This window comes from Pelodiscus sinensis, chromosome 1, assembly GCF_052426305.1.
Source record: "Pelodiscus sinensis isolate ZL-2025 chromosome 1, ASM5242630v1, whole genome shotgun sequence".
NCBI classification, from domain to species: domain Eukaryota; kingdom Metazoa; phylum Chordata; order Testudines; family Trionychidae; genus Pelodiscus; species Pelodiscus sinensis.
This window is the reverse complement of record NC_143052.1, coordinates 105,546,217-105,566,323: the sequence shown is the minus strand read 5'-3', so window position 1 is coordinate 105,566,323 and position 20,107 is coordinate 105,546,217. Positions and strand designations below refer to the sequence as shown.

The 20,107-nt window shown below is 42.3% G+C and overlaps 1 protein-coding gene across 2 annotated transcripts in view; it reads left to right on the top strand.

The window, feature by feature from the left end:
* The window catches only part of CHRM2 (cholinergic receptor muscarinic 2), a 135,874-nt gene that overhangs the window by 5,871 nt on the left and 109,896 nt on the right, over positions 1-20,107 (top strand). For both annotated transcript variants that reach the window (XR_012906703.2, XM_075940154.2), the window contains exon 2: positions 11,333-11,466. The gene's annotated coding sequence lies outside the window, so the exon portion shown is untranslated. The remainder of the gene's footprint in view (positions 1-11,332; positions 11,467-20,107) is intronic.

The window sequence follows — 20,107 nt, the reverse complement described above, 5'->3', positions numbered from 1 at the left end:
CACACTAACATTTGTATCTGCTATTGCAGGATAGCAGCAGATGCAGCAGTCAGATGGTCTGGGTATGAGAGGGCACGCCAGTTCCAGGCCTGGCTTACACCCACATAGTACACGTAGCTTCTTGGCCTCAGTTTCCCCAGCTAAAGTGGGGGTTAATAATACATACATATATATCCAGTGGGATGATGCATTATAATGATTAATTGATGCCTGTCAAGTGATTTGAAGATGAAAACATTATTAAGCACTAAGAGTTCTTACATTCCCATTCCGGGCAATACCTATCACTTCTCATTTATATTTTGCCCTCTCTGCCCCAGCTCTGTACTTCATAATCTGCCAAGGCTCAACTATGAGTAAAACACCCAAAATCATGCCATACAACCCTCCCCCGCCCTCCCCACCACACATGCACTTTAGTGTAGAGATCTGCAGAGTTTATTTGGTCATTTTTTGCAAAGTGTTCTATAACCCCAGTTTTCTGATCCTATACTTCTTTGAAATGAGTTATTCACCATAACAAAAAGGAAAAACATTGAATCTATGTAACAGCAAGCTAAACCTGGAGGTATTAGAGACAATTGTGTGACACCTGTGCAGTCCAGGGGAAGAAAGGCAAGGAAACAGAATGAGTTAAATTTGTTTCCTTCTGCTTTCTGTTTCCAATCAGTTCTTTCCTCTAAAATACTCTAAAAATAGAGTGAATACTCTAAAAATCCAGCAGATCTCACTTTATGGCCTTGAGGGTTAAGATATCAAATTCTAAACAGCACATGCAACTCCAGAGGAGCAGGTAAGAGGTTACTGGAGGTGGTAGATAGTTTATACTAGCCATTTATTCAATAACTTTTGACTGCTGCTGCGCATTGAGTGGATGATATCAGAGAACTATCCACAATGACTCCAAGATCTGCCTCTTGAGTAGTTGTAGCTAAATTAGTCCCCATCATATTGTATATATAGTTGGGATTTATTTTCTTCCCATGTGCATTGCTTTACATTTTTCAACATTACATTTCATGTGACATTTTGTTGCCCAATCACTTAGTTTGGTGAGATTCTTTTGAAGCTCCTCACAGTCTTATTTGGTCTTAACTATATTGAGCAGTTTTGTGTCATCTGCAAATTTTGCCACCTCAGGCTACGTCCGATCTTCAGCAAAAACTTGCCGGCTGTCTACACTGCACGAGCGTTCTTCCAGAAGTAAATTTACAGTATAGCATTGTAAAACAGGGCTTCTTCCGGAAGAATTATTTCTCTCCCCATGAGGAATAAGCCCTCTTGCGCAAGAACTCTTCCAGGAGAGGACAGTGTAGACAGTCAACATGAATTTCTTGCGCAAGAAGTCCCTATGGTTAAAATGGCCATCAGAGCTTTCTTGCGGAAGAAAATGTCTACACTGCCATGGATGCTCTTGCGCAAAAGCACATGCCAGTGTAGACGCTCTCTTGTGGAAGAGTTTTTGCACAAGAACTCTTTTGCAAAAGAGTTCTTGCACAAAAAGCTGCCAGTGTAGACGTAGCCTCACTGTTTACCCCTTTCTCCAGATAATTGATGAATAAGTTGAATAGAATCATTCCTCATGCTACTATCACCATTATTTCCATTAGATTTTAATACCAGAGAGGCTGGGGCTAAGGTGAACTAAGTTTCATCTTGTTTCTGTTAAGTACTTAATAGAGTATGTTTGCTAATAAAACATATCTACCCAGTGGGGTCCCAATAGTGCATGTGCTGTTGTATATTCATTTTCAAGAATATAAGGGTAAAATAAACCAAAACATCACTCGGGGTGAGATCTTCACCAAGCCAATGCAGTTTTACATCGACTCACACTAGCAGAGGCTCTGTCCACCTGTCTGTGTTTTGACTAGATGCTGTCCTGATTCCTTAGGACTAGCAATTTATTTGGACCTATGGGCTAGATTCTGATCTTAATTGCACTCCTGCTAATGGGGAATAATGCCACTGGCTTTTAATGGAATTACACAAATGGATTTTGGCTCAGAATTTGTGTTTAATGGTAATATTTTTCTTGAAGAAAATTCATGAGGATATGCTGAGATTTTGACAACTGTCTACCAAACATTTCTAGAGAGCTTGCTCCCACTAACGGGAAAATGCTGTGAGATAATGGACATGATCCAGTAGTAGGATGGGGGAAAAAACCCTGTAATAATGATAGCAATTGCAACAGCTTTAACAAACAAAAGCACCAAGCAATTGCAACTCCTAACTCCTCTCAGAATTTGCTCCAAACTTTTTGAAAAGCAGTGGAAAAATTGCAGATGGATACAATTCCTGCACAGAGTTAGATACAATTCCCTAATAAGTCCAGCTAGTTTCAATGGTAGTGAAAAGCACTCCTTGAGACAAATTAAAAACAAAAATGTTTTGTTAAAAAAACAAACAAAACAAGACCTCTTCATTTTCTAATTTATTTGGGTTCCATCTACAGCAGGATTGAACGGTTATCGCTCTCTTGACTTCAGTGAAGCAATGCTGATATATATCGTCTGAAGGTATGACCCTTCATCTTTTTTAATCTATTTTGGCTTGTGAGGAATGAAAAATAAAACATTTTGACCATGAAATAAATAACGCTCTGCCTAGTCAGAAACTGTAGAGTCTTCAGATCTATATACTAATGAATTTTCCCCTAGAGCTCTACAGTAGGTTTTCTAATGTCCTTTTCTACAAACCCATCTTACTCATATTTAGCCAGTTAATTTCCATGGAATCAAAATTTAGAGAATAGGAGCAGGTGATTCTTTTCATTAGGCCAACCTACCACTTAGAATTAGAACAGATCATGTATTAAAAACAATTTCACAAATATTGTAATGAATAAATATGGCAAATTCATTCCACTTGTTATTTTCAAAGTTATGTTGTTTGTTGTCGATGAATATTGGGTGACCAAAGATTTATTCATCTCCATGTATCTGATGAAGTAGTTTTGACCCGCAAAAGCTTATGTCCAAATAAATCTGTTAGTCTTTAAGGTGTCACAGGATTCCTCATTCTTTTTACAGATACAGATATATATGGCTACCCCTGAGACTAGTATTCATGAAAATGTGCATTCATCTCAAACGCTTCATGAATTTTAGCATGAATAATTAACTGGAAGTGAATTGTTTGTAATTCATGACACTAGACAGACTTCTGGTGTATTAAGTCCAGTATCTTGTCTGTGACAGTAGAGAATAACAGATCCTCCAGAGGAAGATGCAAAAAACACCATCATAGAGAATTATGCACTTGCCCGTAAGGGAAATTTCTTCCAAATACCCACCAGTTCGTGGCTGGTTTATGCTTTAGGAACACCAAAGTTCATAACCCTTCTAAAAACAAAATCTTTGTTCCTTGTAATGTTACAGTTATTTGAGGTAAACAAATATCACAGTATCTGCATATTTTGCAGCCTTATTATTCTCCCATTTTTCCAGATGATTAATAAAGACACAGTATTATTTTCTAATGTAGAACCATTGAACACCCTATTGTCTATTTTCTACCCTATAGATAAAAGACGATTCTTGGGTAGTCTTTTGTTTTCATCTCTTACCCCATTTCTAATTCATGATGCTACTTTACCTCTCACCCCATGACTTCTTAGTTTCCTTAATACTATTTTGCAAGAGATATTATCAAAGATTGTTTGTAAAGTTCAAACAAATTATATCAGCCAGTTCTTTTTTATCTGTGATCTTGTTCATGTGTTCAGATAATTCTAATATATACAACAGACATATTTTTCTTTTACAAAATCTGTGCTGATTTGTCTCTCTCATTTGGTGTTCATGTAGGTGTTTTGTAATTCTACTTTTGACTATTTTTTCAACCAATTCAGCTGGTAGTGAAGTTAGGTTCTGTGCTCTATAATTCCTAGAAATCACCCCAGTACATTTCCTACACACAGGCATAATGGTTGCTGTTCTACAGTCCTTTTATAGTGTATATGACTCCAATGAGAGATTGCATATTTTTGTTATCATCCCTGCCACTTCATTTTTAAGTGCCTTTCAAACTCTGTGATGTTTTTGTGACAGTGGTGCTATTTAGTTTATCTGTGTCTTTCTCTCTTTACACTTGAAGATCTGAGAGAGAGTTGGCTAGAAATTTTCCAACAAATAACTTCTTCAACAGAAATGCCAGTTTGTCAAAACAAACTTTTTTCAGGGCAGCCACATGAGTTAGACAAATTTCCTGACTTCAAAAGCTGTTGAAAAAAAGTTCTGAAATCATTGAAATGCATCATTTTGACAATAAAAAAATCTGTTTTTCTAGTTCAAAATTACTTCTTTTTAAAATTTAAGCTAATTAGGTTGGAAATTTAAAAAAGGAAAATGATGACAATTAAAGTGAAACATTTCAAATTTATTGAAAAAAATCCTGTTTTGATTGATCTAAAGTGAGAGGAATTTTTTTGAGATTTTTGACTTCCATTGCAATTTGGGTTGAGAAAATTTTCAAAATTCAAATATATTTACAGGACAGAAAAATTATTTCCTTCCCATCCCTAATATCACAATTTATGCTTCCTTTATTTCCCTGAAAATAACAGACCTATTGCAGACATCAACACATCATCTTCTTGTGGTGAAGACAAATTCAACATTTCTGCAATGTTTTTCTCTTTATTCCCTGGTAGTCCAACAGACTCACCATTTCTCTTGCAGATTTCCTGATTTTAATATGCTTAAAGAAAATCTTTCTGTATTTGCTTATCAAATGCTTTCTTAAACTGGAATACTTAATTTCCATCTGGCACATTTTCCCCCATAATTTATGTTCCTTATTTTTGACTTCACTAGGGTGGATTTTCATTTCATGGAAGTTATTCTTTTGGCTGAAATAATTTATTGAACCTTGCCATTTAACAAAGCATTTTTCCTCCATGCTTTTCTCATACCTTTCTGATTAGTGCATTCATGCCTTCTCTGACTTAAAAATGGTGTGCTTAAGTAGTTCCATTTTGAGTCTAAAGATGTTAATTCCCTTTTTTTTTACTCTAGGGTCTTTAACTTGCTAACTTAAAAAATTAATTATTACTTTTTAAATGTAGTGTCACTGTGCTAATTCTTGGAACAACTTCTGCACTCAGGATGATAAACTCATTTGTATTGTGGTCTTAAATATAGTCAAGAAACAAATGAATGACTTTTTTAACCAACTCTATATGCTACTTAAGACTTAAGTGGAGAATAGCTTCTCTTTTTGTGTAACTCTAGGATTAATTGTTCCAAGAAAGAACCATCTCAGGCGCTATGGTGGGGTGCTCTCTCCAAACAAGCCCTGAATGAGTCAATATGTTCCAGGTGGGGCCAGTTAACTTTAGATGCTGCAACCAGAAGGGAACCTGGATTGATAGGGTTTATGACTGATGAAGTCCAGGTTGGGGAAGGAACTGGGTTAAGATTATAAAACCAGGAAGGGGCTACAGGGAATAGGTCTGTAGTTATTCCTGAGGGGGTCATGGCTAGGGGCTATGAGAGTGAAAAGCAAAACCTGGTCTTGACCAGAAGAGGCCATCTTGCAAGGGGCATGATGCAGCCAGTGGGAACAGATAAAGCTCCAGAGATAGGAAAGGTGATGGAGACATAGGGGAACCAAGGAGCCCAGGCTCTGAGCCTGATCTGCTCTAGGTTGCTAGCCACAGAGTCTGTGGGCTGGAACATGGAGTAGTGGATGGATACAGGACCAATTGGAACAGGTGACTGCCTAAGATGGCATAAAAACAGCTTGCTGGGTGAGACTTTGTTACCTCAGAAGTGAGGGCAGCTGTAGAGTGATGTGGCTGGAAGGTTGAGTCATGAAGGAGCTCCCCCAGTCACTGATCGCGAGGGACCAGAGCAAGCATTCAAGAGAGGAGGATACTAAATAGGGTCAGAGAAGATTCCTAGACCTAGCCACAAGGAGTTACAGTTGCAGTGAATTGGGTCAGAAACATCAAGAAATTGCTTTTGAATCCTGATGTTATGTGTGGGGTGGGGTCAGGGATAGAAGCAGGCATGCCCGAGTGTAGCTGTGCTTCTGCTATTTTCTACTGATGTAAAGCTATTTAAAGTCACTTGGGAACCTTGCACCACTGTGGTCAGGTAGAGCAGCTCCTCACCTTCTCTAAGTCATGCTAAGACCAAGTGGCACAGGCTGTAGGAGCCTGACAGTCCCATCCTCCTCCTAGTGCTAGAGAATTCAGCCTATAGTTTCTTATACTTGCCTTCCTACTACACAAGGTGCCAGGCAATAGGGATTCAGGCCCTGCTCTGGCTGTTACTTCACTGTGGCTGAGGACAGAATCAATGTACAGACAATGAACCTCTCCATGAACTTAACTGTGACCTGGAGTGATCATTTTTACAGGAAGAAGAGCTTTAGGGGAAAGGAGACAGGCATGGGGAAAACTTGCCCTGAGGTATCCCATTCTGTGCTGTAGCTAAATTGAAGGATTTTATCTCCAGATCTGACATTCTGGCATCTTTCACCAGCACTAAGTTCATTTTTCTATTTCTAACTGAATTCCTGGCTGCTGAAAGCCATCAGAACATGAGTGACATGAAAGAGATGGCCACCACCAAACTAGGTTCTGTATTAACCGGACAATGTCACATCTTCTCAGTCAGCCAAAGGCCTGTGCCTGAGTCCGAGCAGGGAGAATATAAGTGTGTCATCTCACTTGTGATGCTTTTTCTTCCCACCCAAACATGTACAGATCACTCACTTGAGGTACAATGACAGGAGAGGAAGAAGTTAGAGCAGGCTAGGACTTTGCTTCTACATCTATGATAAGAAACATACTTCCTTCATTAGAGGGAAAGAACATGAGAATCAAATGTGAAGGGCTTGTTAAGTTTTCATTATAGTGAGGAATTGATATCTATAAATAATTTTTCCAACTTCATATGCTTGGAGTGACTTAGAGGGCTTTACCAAGAGGTTTTGACATCAGGAAAAGTCCCTTAAGAGAAACATCCTACCTATTATTTTTTATAATTGTGATGTAATAAAGGCAAGGAAATAAAATATAAAAGTGGAAAGAAGCAAGTAAAAAAGAAAATAGTGCTTTCATGTACCCTGCCTTGAGAAAATGAGTGAATTTCTCATCTCAGGAAAGAGTCAGAGAACACGTTTTTGGTCATGGGGCACAGATGGATGTAAAATATCTGGCCTAAGAAAATCCACAAAGAGTGTCACTGTTTGGCACAAGATTTTGGCTATTGAAGTACCAAATCATTTTCTTTAAAGATTAACAATTTAGCAAATGTGGAAATGAAAAGAGGATTAGTTAAATGAAGGAGTGTGGTTTTTGTGGTTAAGGCACTTGATTAGGACTTTGGAGATATGGATTCAATTCCTGACTTTGTCACAAGTTTCCAATATCACTCTGGGCTAATAATGTGATCACCAATGCTTCAATTTCCCAACTGTAAATTATGGATAATAGCATTTCCTTTCTTGGTCTTGCCTGTAATCTCTTTGGCCAGAAACTGTCTCATGAAGTGCTCGATACATGTGCCCTGTGCTTGGTTTGGACCTCCAAAAAAAAAAAAAGAAAAAAAAAAGGAACTTTTAAAACATTTGATTTATTCCTTATAAAAATAGGAATACGGTATAGGTCTGCTCCAAACCTCACTAGGGACAATGGGAATCTTTCTATTTACCTGTGGGAGCACTGTCTCAGGCTGTATGCTCATCAGCAGTATATACCCAGAATGGGCATATATATTTGTGTGGGTGACTGTGTGCTCCTCTGATGAGTACCCTTCAGTGGCATTAGCTTTAATCTAGCAGCAAGTCAGATCCTTGCTGTCATCCTTGGATGGAAGGTCACCGAAAGAAGCACAAGATACTTTGAAAGCAATTTAATTAACCCCTTGCCTCTCAGTGAAATAATAAGAAAAGATTTTATATTTATCTAGACACTGTTCACTTAGAACAGAGGGAAAATCAAATCACACTTGTGGCTTCTAGGAGGGTCAGTGCAGTACTCCACTGCCAGCTCCATTACGTGGCCCCGCCTTTCACTGTCGTCAGAGATGATACTGTATTCTGATCTATGCAGCTGCACCCCCCACGTGTGTCAGACCCTTAACTTTCACATTGATTTTCTTGTCTTGGAATAGCCATGAGAGTGAGAGGGCCAGAGGCCTGCTTCCCCCATGCCCTCTTGTTAGCATCCTGCTACCTGCATGAAGAATGATGGATCAGTTCCCTCCCCCCCAAAATCCAAGGGCTGCGTCTAGACTGGCAAGATTTTGTGCAAAAGCGGCCGCTTTTTTGCAAAAACTTGCCAGCTGTCTACACTGGCCGCTTGAATTTGCGCAAGAGCACTGACTTTGTAATGTACAAAATCAGTGCTTCTTGCGCAAATACTTTCACACTCCCGCTCGGGAAAAAGCCCTCTTGCACAAGAATACTTGCGCAAGAGGGCCAGTGTAGACAGGGAAGAACTGTTTTGCGCAAAAAAGCCCCGATGGCTAAAATGGCGATCGGGGCTTTCTTGCGCAAAATCGCGTCTAGACTAGACATGGATGCTTTTGTGCAAAAGCACTTTTTGTGCAAAAGCATGGGTGCCAATCTAGACGTGCTTTTGCGGAAATACTTTTAATGGAAAAACTTTTCCGTTAAAAGTACTTCCGCAAAATCATGCCAGTCTAGACGCAGCCAAGGAGTGCATTGATGGGTATACTGATAGGCCTTAGCACACCTACAAAAGTGGGAGGTCTTTGCCCAGGGAGTTCTTCTCATTTGCGTAAGATCCTCCCTTCCCATTTGCAGATAGCAACGGTCCTATGCATAGTAAGTCGATGCAGCCTGATGGGGTTCATGTGCCCATATTGCTGTGTAAGCTCATGTCAGGATTTGGGCTATTGTTTGTAATTAGCAAATCTTTTAAAAAAAATCAAATTTACTAAATAAAAAGAGGAGACGAAGGCACAATGGTGCTTTTTGAAAGTGATCTCTCATTCCTGATGCATTTAAAGTCTCCAGGTAGTGGGATAGGAGGTCATTATGGGTACATCTACACAGCAGCGTTTTTTCGGAATATCTGACAGTACTCTGAAATATCAAAGTGCGTCTACACTACAAGGCTTTATTTCGAAATAATGTCGAGCTGGAGGACTTCTTACTCCAACTCTTGTAACCCTCATGTCACAAGGGCTACATCTACACTGGCATCTTTTTCCGGAAATGCTTAAAACGGAACAGTTTTCTGTTATAAGTATTTCCGGAAAAAGCGCGTCTACATTGGCAGGATGCTTTTCTGGAAAAGCACTTTTTCCGGAAAAGAGTCCGTGGCCAATGTAGACGCGCTTTTCCAGAAAAATGCCCCGATCGTCATTTTCACGATCGGAGCTTTTTTGCGGAAAAGACTACTGTGCTGTCTACACTGGCCCTTTTCTGGAACAGTTTTTCCGGAAAAGGACTTTTGCCCGAACGGGAGCAGCATAGTTTTTCCGGAAAAACACTGACAATTTTACAGTAGATCGTCATTGCTTTTCCGGAAAAGCAAGAGGCCAGTGTAGACAGCTGGCAAGTTATTCCGGAAAAGCGGCTGCTTTTCTGGAAAAAGTAGCCCAGTGTAGACACAGCCAAGGAGTAAGGGAAGTCAAAGGAAAAATGTTCTTCCTTTGACTTCCTGCTGTGTAGACAGTGCCAAAAGCCAAATTAAGCTATTTCGACTCAAGCTACACAACTGAGGTAGCTCACATTACGCAGCTTAATTTGTAGACATGCCTTAAGCTATCTAGGCTAGCATCCTGCCAAATTGGCCATCATTGATCCAGTGTGGATCACAGTCATTCTTTAGCTTATTCAGGAGTGTTCTGCACAGAATATTTATACCAATTTAAAGGTGTGAATTAACACGAAAGTAAAGGAGAGCTGAAAAGCTTTGAAATAAACTGAGGCCAATTTTTTTTAAAAAAATGGCAAGTTTGACTTCTAGAAGTTCATATTTAAGGACCTAAATAAAAGCCCTGGCTTTCCAAAGAGCTAAATGCTGATCTGTAGAATGACCTCTGAGTGGTCAGAATTTTTTAAAATTGGCATTTTTTAGGTACTGAAGTACTGATTTAGATGTTTAACTTTAGGCACACGTCTTTGAAAATTTTGGCCACAACCTTTTAAAGATAGATAAATTGGTAATAGGCCCAGCTCCCACGGTCTTGCCTCTTGAGTCATTCTCAGCTGTGCAAAGTGGGCGTGACATGCTGCTGCTCCAATCTGGTAGCATTTTACCCCCACTTTGCACAGGTGTAGATGACTACGCTGGGTACAAAGTGGTGGAAAATCAGGCCCAATGTGCATTGAATAATCAAGGCATCTTGTTCTGGGGGTAGTGCTGATTTTTGTGGGTTTCAGAAGCTAGTGGGAGGTGATAAAATGCTATTACAGACCTCTGTGAGTTAAAGCAGCAACACTGTGTTCTTCTGACATATCTCTGAGTGACATTCTTTCCTGAGAGATGGAATTTGGGAGTGGAGAAAAGACAGAGGCTATAATGGGCATCTCAGTACATCACTTTTCAAATGTTAGCTGGGCAAAGAGTGAAGGACAAAGCCTTAAAATCAGTAAATAGAATCACTAAGCATCCATTCTTGGGAGGTACTGAGCAGTGATTGTGCTGAGTGTGCTCAGCTTCCAGCTGCTCAGATCCTGTCCTGCTGAAATCAGTGGGAAAACTGAAATCAGCAAGTGAGAGAGATCCAGAGACTTCAGTGGGAGCTGAGGGTGCTCCAAAGAAGTGTTCAACACATCGTAGCAGGATCCAGTGCTGTAGCATGCACGCAAAGTGTAAAAAACCCGACAGCGTACTATAGGCTAAGAAGAAATGATCTCAGCAAGACAAGATTTTGAACCTTTAAGTACCCGGTGGTGTTTTGGTGAGCCACTGAGCAGAGTGTTACACCCTCAGGGGAGCTTTGCCATTGACTTCATTGGAGCAAAGATTTCATCCTCTGTGGTAGAGTGTGGCCGCTCAGTTGTAGGTTGAAATCTGCTGCTGCCCTTTGATGAGGGGTTGGTTTGTCTCATCAGACACAAGTTATTGGGAATCAAGGATTTAGCGTTTCAAACGCCTTTTACTTTGGGGGTGTTCAGGGCATTGGTATGTCTCATCAGAAATCTCTGAATTATTTGCAAACCATGGACCCAGATTCAGAGAGTTTAACACCCCACCTCAACCCAAATCTTAGGGATTTTCATTTCTCCGATTGGGAGTGAGACTGACTTTTATTGTGAAAAGACAATTGCAATATCCATTCCTCCTCCGCTTGCCAGCAACCAGGCCCCTAGTTCAGAATGTTGTGTTTCCTCCCTACAGATGATGGCATCGTAAGCATCTAGAGTACAGCAGTACCGTGGAGCTGCATTGCCTTCATGCCTCTCACTGCTTTAGATGCCAGCCTTATCCTTGACTGCTGCAGCAGGAGCACAGGCCCCAGAGCCCACCTCCTGGTAGGTAAAAAGTTTTGGTTCTACTTTAATTCAAACTAGGTTGGTGGGTGGGCTTAAGGAAGAGCTCAACCCCTCCTTCAAGGATTTCTCTGAGGACCTGTTTCCTCGCACATGGTTAGTTTTGGATATGAGACAGCAATAGGAGTGGGGAGGAAATTCTAGGAGTCTACTTTTGGCTTTTTTTATTATATAGTTGGAGCTCAGTACCAGTATAATTTTTTTAAAAAAATTATCTCTTCTTGCTTCACTAAACCAAACAGGAAAAACAAAATAAACCCGCAAAAGACAATGTGGGAGGAAAATATACCCTTTACCATAGAGCGAGGAAAGAGATAATGAGTAAATAAGGAGCAATGAATTACTTATTTTGGAGGTCCTCTCTGGTCTGTTCTGTGGGGATCAACCACATTGTTTCTGTTGTTGCACTAATTAGCTCTCCATATCTTCAGCCCAGTGTACGCGGCCATGAAGCTGGGTTCCTGCACTGCGGCATGAAGAAATGATGATTACCCTTGTACTTTATAATGATTAGTTATTTCACAGGCTATGTGGACCCGCTCTATAATTGTCACACCAACTGTCTCCCATGCATTTTTTTAATCTTCAGCAGAGCTCAGTTCTGCCATGGAGCAGAGGGGATGGCTGGGGGAGAGGAATGTGTGTCCTCCACTCTGATTTCACAACTTTTTGAGCTCTGGTTGTGGGACCCCAATCTCCCTAAACACCAATAGGAGCTGTTGTCCTATTTGGAACATGGAAAGGTACAGGCTTTAGAGCCTGTTATCTGTTGTTCTGCACTAGCTTTTCTGTCATCTTGATGTGAGACGAGGCCTTCAGCTGCTCAACAGTAAACTCCTCTGGCTAGTTAAAGGACAGCGTCAGTGAGTTTCAGGAGTCTAATCCACTCCTCTGCAGCTAGCAGTATGGTTCCTAGTCTATGAGACCTTGGAGGCCTGAGGCCTGAAGGGATTTGGGGAGGGATGTAGGTCGGGGAGAATAACAGAATCCTCAGGGGATGCAGAGGGGAAAGTAGAGTGAGGTGGCAATCTACAGAAAGCCCCTTTCTCAGCCTGGAGGCAGTCTTATGACACTGCCAGGCATTGGTATCTCCACAAACATTATGCTCTGCAAATCTAAAGCACAAGGAGAGGGGCACTTTGCAGGTAGTCACATTGGTGTTTATACCACAGTCCCACCTGGGCTCTCAAGTAATTATACTAACAACACTTAGCCCTCCTGGTAGGAGCCAGACAACAGATTTCATTTCTATGCATGCTGCTGCCTGTGTGTAATGGAACCCTTTTCCTGTGGAGGAAAGATTTATCTAAGGTGACTGATCTCACCATGTTATCTTTTAGGAGAGTGTGTGTAGATGGGAAGGAAGGGTAAAGGTTTGCTTTTCAGTGCACTGTTTGCAGTCTAAGAGGAGATGTGCAGCATGTAAAAATGACTATCTTGACATTTAATGAATTTACAGTGTAGGGGCTTGTGGTGACACAAATATCACTCTAGTGTTGGATTTAGTCCCACAGTCCTTGTGTGCAGGAAGCTGGTGAGGGCTTTGCCAGTGGAAAGTAGTAAGATCAGGCTCTTTGTAGCTAACTCAGCTCATGAGTTGTGGGACATTAGCTTTTAAAGGAAGCATCTGCTGCCCTTGTTCTACCTCCAGCATCCAGGAGAGCAAAAACAGACTTTCTCAGAGGCACAGGGGTTTGTGCCATACAGCTGCTGTTGGCCCTGAGATAGTTGTGATGTCTGTCACATGGCTAGAAAGGAAGGACGTAATGGGATAAATAATTGAAAAATCCAAAGGTATCCTTTTTTCTAGGTATTTGTTAAAATTGGAATGTGCCAACTCTGCATGAACTTTATGAACATTTTGTGTAGTGTGATGGAGGTAATTTATTGACTAAATGACTTACAGGAGTCAGAGGGATTATATTGGAAACCAGTGAAGGAAAAGACACAGTGTAGCTGACTGACAGAGCCAGGATCAGAACCCAAGTATCCTGAGTTCCAGCTGGCCTAACTTCTGATCCATGCTATTTAGTAGCTGTCCTGTGGCATCGCTGGTACCCCACACCTCTGCGTTTTGCAGGCCTGTCAACCAGGGCAAGTGGCAGAGAAGGCATCTTCCCTGAGGCCCAATAATTTAAAAGCTCAGAGTTCCTAGCTGTCACCACCACTACAGTGGCAACAGCAGCAGCTGGAGCCTTGGGCCCTTTAAATTATTTCTGGAGCCTTGGCAGCAGGTGCCGGGCTGTTCTGAAGGTCTGGCTGAGGGAGGCTAGCTCCAGCCCTGCCCTTTCTGTCTGAGATCCCATCCTTTCTAGGGACCTAGAGCTGCACCTCCACATTGCTTGAGACCCGGCAAAGTCTGTCAGCCAGCCTGGAATCTAGTTCTGAGATTTAAAGACACCAACTTCATTCCTGTTTTGGTAGTCACAGAGAGCATATGCCTCTCCCCACTGCAATGACCAGTAAAGGAAAGGGGGGAGATCTACTCGATAGCACTTCTGTGAATTCTCTGTGCTAGGAGCTGGAACCTACTACAACACAATTGGTTATTATGGGGACATAATAGAATTCCAGGTGGAAAAACAGTGGTGGATGATGAATTCTCCCTAATCTGAACAATGGGAGGTGGGGTGGGGGGGGGGAAACTGTGTTACTGTTGGAGCAGATTTTACCCATATTTTGAGGGAGAAGTGTTCACTGAGAATAGCAGCCGGGAATGGGGCAATCAGTTCTAAGAGACAGATAAATGCTGTTCCCAGAGGGACTGGCTGACAAGGAAAATACATTGCCTGGAGCAGACGGAACTGTTGATTATTGTCCACTAGAGTCTCCCTCTCCCCCATCTATTTGTGACTTGCCAGCCAACACATGATTTTTGCAAGTGTTTGTGTTCTTGGTGGCTTGAATAATATTTTTCATGAACAAATTAGGGCTGATGGGTTCTCACAAGCTGTCCGTAGTGAGTGCTCCTCTCAGTATTCAGCGCTGGGAATTGAGGCTCTCCGGACTCACATGACCTGGTTTCTATTCCCTGACTGGATGACATAGCCCTTGTAAACAGGAGCAGCAGTCTGAAGAAACCAGTAGGTTACGAAACCCCCATGGGGTGAGAGCATGATAGATAGGCTGGCATAGGGAATACTGGGAACTTTTAAATTCTCTCTTGTCCCTCTTTTCGCTAGAAAAAGCATGAGGCTATGTATACAGCGAGGCAGGGGGAGACAGAATATGATCCAGATTCATTGGCTAATCTTCAGACTTTACATTCACTTTGCCTCTATTCCAGTCACATCAAGTAATTTGCCGTGGGCCCACTGATACTGCTATTTCTAGTCTACCCTGCCCGCCCTTTGTTCCACCCACCCATACTCCATGACATGAATAGCAACAGGACTATGGCACCTCCTCCCTCGCAGCAGCCCACATACATGGGTGCTGATACACTACTGTGATGAAGGCTCTAGGCAGGGTACAGACCCTTTTAATACAGCTAGAATATAAAGTAGCACAATCCCCACCCTGAGACAGTTCTGGGAGTTCGCTTGGGTGGGCTGAAGGATGAAAAGGTGGTAGCTGGGGTGCTCTTATGCCCAGCAATTGTATGCCTGTCCAGTGACCTATCCATATGCAGTTTCAGTCAGCCCTGATAGCTGAGCTAACCTAGACTAGAGAACACACAGCAGCCCCTCCTCCTTATTACCAGCCTAAAGATGAATTTAGCCCGAAGAGAGAGAGAGAGAGAGAGAACAGATGACATTGCAGGAACATTGTGTGAACTAAAGGAAGGCCAAGCAGGATGGCCATTTTGTTTCTATGTTTTCCTTATGACTGTGTCAGAGTGCTTTACAAACTTTCATTCAACACCCCAGGAAGGATTTCACTATCCTCATCATTACTGATGGGGAGGGCAGAGGGAAATGAGAGAAACAAAACATTTATGTTGCATCACAAGTGGCAGGACTAGAATCCAGATCGCCTGTCCTCCACTCCAATGTCCTACCTTCCTCATGGAGCTTTATTTATAATTGACAGCGGTGGCCTGAATGGAAGGAGAACTAAAGAGAGGAGTGTAGCTACCTGAAAACAGATTAGCCTGGCTAAGTGCCACCCCTTTGGAAAATCGGTTTCAACTTGGGACTGACCCTCGCCCCCCACCTCTTTTCTTAGAATTCCTCTCCATACATGTGAGCTCCATTCACCTTCACTCCTTTCCTTGCCAGGACATACAATAGCTGATATTGTATAAATTGCAGCCTGGAATCAGGACAGTTGGAACAGTTGCAAGTGCCATTTCTTCAGTAAAGAAACAAGACCACAGGAGAGGGGAAGAGTGATTGCACCTTTATCACAAGGCGTGTTTTGCCACTGAAATCAGTTATTGCCTGTCAGAAGCTGCTATTGTTTTCTAGCTCCCAACAGAGGCAGGGCTTGGCTTGTGTTTTGTACGTTCCAGACCTCTTCCTCTATTCAGTGCTTATGGATACTTACAGGTACTGAAGGATATTTCATTTGAAAAACCTATCTCAATTATAAGGAAGGCTGGGAAGAGAAAGAGAAAGAAGAAGATTCTCTTAGACTATGTCTAGACAGGCTATTTCAGGATACTGGAAGTATCCCGAAAAAGCTATTCCACATCTTGAAATGTGCCTATTTCGAAATAGATTTCAAAATAACGGGTGCACTATTCTGGTGTCCATGTAATCCTCATTCCACAAGAGGTAAGGGACATTTTGAAATTGGGTGCTGTGTAGACAGTGCCAAATTTTGAAAGAAGCTATTTCAAAATTAGATGGTAATAGGATATGCAATTTGTGTAGCTTAAATTACGTACCTGATTTCAACCTATGGGTGCAGTATAGATGCACCTTCGTCGACTTGCACTGCTTTGTAAATGTAATAGGGCTAAGGTAGTCATATAAAAAGCAAAAGCCGGACACTAACACTCTAAGTAGGTAGGGGAGTATCCTTTTCCTCTCAGGTTCTTAAATCCTGCAATGTAAATGTCCCCTTCACATGCCTGACCCTTCTCTGCACCCCACTCACAGTTACTGCACTTGCTCAGGGCAGACCAGAGTTCAGAGGTACATCCACAGAGTTCATCTCCCATCCTGGATTGGGGAAGGTAAAAAGGCATCTTACTCACTCCTCTGGTCACTTGCCATCCACCTCCATTCTGCTTTTTACTGCCATTTTTTGGCTGCTTGTCGCACCTCTCCACTGCTGTCCTGTTGGCTGCTTATCACACCTCTCTTCCACTGCCCTGCTGGCCTCTCATCACATCTCTCCACCGCTGCCCTGCAGGCTGGCTGTCACCATCCACTGCCATCTACCTCTTGGCTGTGACTTTTGCCCATCAGTCCACAGTGATTTCAGCTCCCAGTGATTTCACTCTTAGCAAGCAGGATAGAAGAAACACAACTCCAACACAATTAACGTAAGAAAAGAGGCTCTTTATGAGGGACGTACAAAATATAGCCTGCCAAGCCACCCGATACAGCCCACAGCCAGCGGGAGCCTCAGACATGCTGGTTAGCCCTGTGATGGCCATGTATTGCTGCAAGCCTGGGTGGAGGGAGAAAGTGAATTTTTCTCCGCTCCCAGCACAATCTCGCAGCTCCCATTGGGTGGTTTCTAGCCAATGGGAGCTGACTGTTGGCAGGACAGGCAGCATGTGATGTACCCCTTCCCCTTCCACCCAGGCTCACAGCATTCACAGCAGCTGCTTTGAGTGGTCTGCAGTGGTAGGGAAGGCAGGGAGCCTGGCTGAAGAACCTGCTGGCTAGGAGCTGGCCAGAATCTCTCTCTGGCATCCAAGCTCCTCCCTCCCCCTCAACCCTCTGTTCCCCATTTTGCACTCCTACCCCATTTAACACAAACCCTCTGCACCTCTGCTCTTGCACCCATACCACCTCCCAGACCCTGCACCCCCTCCAACACTCCTCCTCCTGGTCACAACCCCCTCCCAGACCTTGCACCCCAATTCCCTACCCCTGGTCATAACTAAACTACCTGTAACCCCCCACCTCCCCGAACTCCTGTTCATAACCCCCTCCCAGACCCTGCACCCACTCCTACATCCCTCCTCCAGGTCAGAATTCTCTCCTGACCCAAACCCCCTCTTGGATCCTGCACCCCAGTCTCCTCCCCCAGGTCACAACCCCTTCCTCTACCCACACTACCTCCTAGATTCAATATCCCCTCCTATACCCCTGACTCTTACTCCAAGCTCCCTTCTGCACCCACCCTCCATCCCAGACCCCACACCTCCTCCCTTAATATCATAGAAGAGTGTAGCCCTCGACCACTTACTAAATTCTTGGAGTGCCCCCCCCAATAAAAATATTGTCCACCCTTAACCTTAGGTCTTAATGATGCCTGTTTGGCTCTTTTCTTTGAGCAGTGATGGGGACCAGGTCGAATCAGTCCAGGCAAGGAAAGATACGCAGCCTCCTGATCAGAATGACCTTCCCTCATACCCTCTACTCTTACTAAGCTCTGTAAGTCAAGCTCCTGCTTAGCAAGATTCTTTCTGCTAACTGAGAGCTGTTTCTTTTGGAACAATTTAGCATAGTCCTAGTTTTCTGTATTCCCACAAAATTACAAACATTGGCTAACCATATTTTAGCTATCCCTGCATTTAATACAAACATAGCTGGTGTTGAGTCACAAATTAGGTTGATTACAATGAGCAAAATACCATTCCATTTACTGAATATCTAACACATCTAAGCAAAGCAGGAGCAAACAATATTTACATAGGCACAGCCAGGGTCTCTCTTCCCATCCAACTGGTTGTAAGGGAAGCATTCTTTCAGATTCTGCTTACATCTGTGTGTATAACTTGTTGAATACTATGCAATGACAGTGTGTAGTTCTGACTGGTCTCAGCAGACTCCTTTAAATCACATTTGGCTATAAAGTCTAGCAGTACTTTGCAAGTAACTTGCATTTTGGTTTAAATATATGTACTGTGTACAGTCTGTAAATAATAATATCAAGTTGTATTTTTGTGCATGGTGTTGTGTGCATTTTTTTTAATGCTGCCTCAGCAGTCCAAATTCTGGTGGGTAATTTCCTTTTGTAGCTAGAATTTGCATGGTCACTCACACAGGTAGACCCATTGACACCTGAAGGATTACTCACATGAGTACAGGCTAGTAGTTAAAGTAAAGGTTGAAGAATTGGATTCCTTAATTGGACATAACATGTCAAAGAATCATAGAATCACTGAATCCTAGGGCTGGAAGCGACCTCAGGAGGTCATCAAGTCCAGCCCCCTGCCCAAAGCAGGACCAACCCCAACTAAATCATCCCAGCCAGGGATTTGTCAAACAGGAACTTAAAAACCTCTAGGGATGGAGATTCCACCACCTCCCAAGGTAACCCATCCCAGTGCTTCACCACTCTCCTGGTGAAATAGTTTTTCCTAATATTCAACCTAGACCTCCCCCACTGTAACATGAGACCATTGCTTCTTGTTCTATCATCTGCCACCACTGAGAACACCCTCTCTCCATCCTCTTTGGAACCTCCCTTCAGGAAGTTGGAGGCTGCTATCAAACTAGAATTTTCTGCTTAATAGGAGTTCTCTCCAACCCCTGGCAAAATCTGATTTTCACTCTGTATTTCATAATGATGTAGAAGAAACTTGCAAATGACAAGGCAGTTGAAGTTGCCATTGCTCTTTTTAAAAGAAAGTGTGTGTGTGTGGAAATCTCTAATCACTTATTTCCCTAGTATTTGGGGAAAAAATCACTGTACAAATTAATAATGAAGTGTATGGGCCAGATCCTCCATTGTGTGCGTCAGTGGAACTCAGCTGATTTTACACCACCTGAGCTTTTGCCCCCCAGTCCTAATTAACTACAAAAGTTTTTCAGCCCAGCTCATGTTGATTACACTGCTAGCCTTCCAGAGGAAAACATTTCTGTGTACACTCTGTCTTGGGACATCTCATTCAGGAAAATTAACTCATTTTGCTGCTGATTTCCATCAGCATGTTGCCGCATTAGTAGAATGTAGCAGTGGATTAATTAGCTTTGAATGCATTGGTCTCCATTTGGAGTCTTCTGTAATGTAAGAAATCCAGGGAGTGTGCTGGACTTGTTCACACAGTACAATTTCTGAGTTGTGATTTTGTTTTCTGCACATAGGAAGTGAAGTAGCACTTGTGATCAAACTCCCATTCACCAAACGGGACAGCAGTCCTAAAATCTCAGGCTACGTCTTCACTGCGAGTTCTTCCAGCAGAAAATATGCTCATGAGGGACTCATTAGCATGAGTCATGATCTCATTAGCATATTTTCTGCCGGAAAAAACTGGCAGTGAAGACAAAGCCTCAGTGTTTTCCAAGACAAAGTCTAGAACTAGTATGTACTATTGTCTCAGTCTTTCTTCCTGTTTCTTTGTCATCTTACTTTTCACTCCCTAATTCATATATGAGAGTGGGAGATATTGCATCACTTACAAAAATCTTCTAATTTCAATTTCAGGTCTGAGTTCACATCTTGGAATGATGTGGCTCTTCCTTCCCAATAGTAATTCATTACAGTGATTATGTATCACGGCTATTGAATATTATGTATATTTTATTTAACTACTGCATATAATAATAAATCAGAA